The sequence below is a fragment of the Bacillus rossius genome, unplaced genomic scaffold (genome assembly GCF_032445375.1).
Source record: "Bacillus rossius redtenbacheri isolate Brsri unplaced genomic scaffold, Brsri_v3 Brsri_v3_scf36, whole genome shotgun sequence".
NCBI lineage: Eukaryota > Metazoa > Arthropoda > Insecta > Phasmatodea > Bacillidae > Bacillus > Bacillus rossius.
The window spans coordinates 320,001-322,162 of NW_026962546.1; positions in this window are offsets into that span (position 1 = coordinate 320,001).

Sequence of the window (2,162 nt, forward strand, 5' to 3'; positions counted from 1 at the left end):
GGAAATTGACTCGGTGATGTGGGCCCCCCACCGCAGGCCGGAGTCCAGACGGACACCCAGGTACGTCACCACCGGGGACCAGGGAATCGGAACACCGAGTGAAACAACAGGGGGCGGGGGGCGGGGGAAGCGGCGGGTGAAAAACGCCGCCTGCGATTTGCCGGCATTCGCCAGGATTCCCCAAGAATGGTAGTACGAGGTGATGGATGCAACCGCCGCCGTAAGGCGGACGGGAACGTCCGCGACGTGACGAGATGATGTGACAATGGCGGTGTCATCAGCGTACAAGGTGAGAGAACAATGCGGAGGAGTAGGGATGTCAGAAGTGAAGAGGGAGAACAAGATGGGGGACAGGATGGCACCCTGAGGGACGCCAGCAGGGATGTCGCGGGACTGCGAAACGACATGAGAGACACGGACACAAAATGAACGATGTGAAAGAAAGTTGTAAATAATGTGAATGAGGGCAGGAGGGAAGCCCTGATATGCCAACTTGATGAGGAGCGCGTGATGGTTGACAGTATCGAAGGCCTTCGAAAGATCGAGGAGGATGATACCAGAGTGTTGAAAAGAGGTGAAACCGGCGGTGATCTGGTCCACGACGCGCGCCACGGCGTGCTGAGCCGACAGCCCGCGCCGAAACCCGAATTGAAATGATGGAAGGGGACCGAGAGGGGTGAGATGATGCTCCAGCCGGCGGAGGAGGACACTCTCGGCCACTTTTGAAAGGACAGACAGGAGACTGATGGGCCGGTAGCCCGAAGGAAGATGAGCATTGGCACGCGGCTTCGGAATGGGGACGACGATCGCAGCCCGCCACGCAGTGGGGAAATGACCCGTGAGGAGAATACCGTTGACAAGCTTGGTGAGGTACACGGTCGCCTTCCGAGACAGGGAGAAGACGAGCCGTGGATGAATGGCATCTGGCCCAGGAGCAGTTGTGACACGAAGGTGCGTGATAATGGAATGAATTTCCCCCGGGGTAGACAGACGGATGTCACCGGGTGCGGGCGGAGGAGGCGGGGTGTAATGAGTGGGAAGGAGGGAAACCACCCCAGGGGGAATACGAGGGGTGAATGACGAGTGAAATGAATCCGCCAGCAGCTCCGCCTTCTGGGCAGGGGACTCGCAAAGGCCCTGCGGCCCCCCACCCAGGGGCGGGATGATGGACGGCGTGGCACGAAGGTTCCGCGCGTACCGGAATATGGACCCCGACTGGAAGGAGAGGGAAGACACTTTACGGACCCGCTCCGCCGCGAGCCACTCCTCAGTGAGCGCCCGGCACCGCGCCCGCAGGTGCACATAGTCGAGCCAACGAGCAACGGCGCGGGACGACTGCCACCGCCGCCGCGCGGCGTCGCGGGCCGCGATGAAGTGTCGAAGGTAGGGAGGAAAGGGAGTGCCACGAATGACAGTGGAGCGGAGAGGAATGGTGGCGCCAGCAGCCGCGAGCACAGCATCACTGAAAACGTGCACGCGCTCATCGAGCTGCTGCGGGGAAGCGACATGGAAGTGCAGATCGAGGTGCCTATCGAGATGAGACCGGTAGGCACCCCAATCTGCACGACTGAAGTCGAACCACGGGCGGGGTCCATGGAGGGGGAGAGAATCGGTACGAACGAAACCAACGACAGGGGTGTGATCTGACGTGAGCTCGGCCCGGGCCTCGAGCCCCGACACAGCCACCTGTCCAACAGAAAGGAGGAGGTCGAGGACACTCGGCCGCTGCCGGACGTGACATGGAATGAAAGTGAATGAGGGGGGAGCGTGAATGGCGAGACGGGGGGAACCCTGAACGAGGCGCTGAAGCTGAGTGCCCCGATTGCTCGTGGACACACAGCCCCAAGCGCGATGCCGGCAATTGAAATCCCCGCCCACGACCACGCGCGCGTCCAGATGGAAGAGAGCACGCAAGTCGTCTGCCGGGAAGGGACCATGTTCAGGGAGATAGACGGAGCACACAGTGAGAGGATGAGGAGCCAGATGGAGACGCACCGCCACCGCCTCGGCATTGCGGAGGGGGGGCAGCGCGCGCTGATGGTGCGGGAGGGTAGACAGGATGAGGAGAGCAACACCACCCCCACGAGTGTCCCGGTCCCAGCGATAGATGACGTACCCAGGCACGGAGAAGGGGAGATCGGGTTTGAGCCATGTCTCAGAGA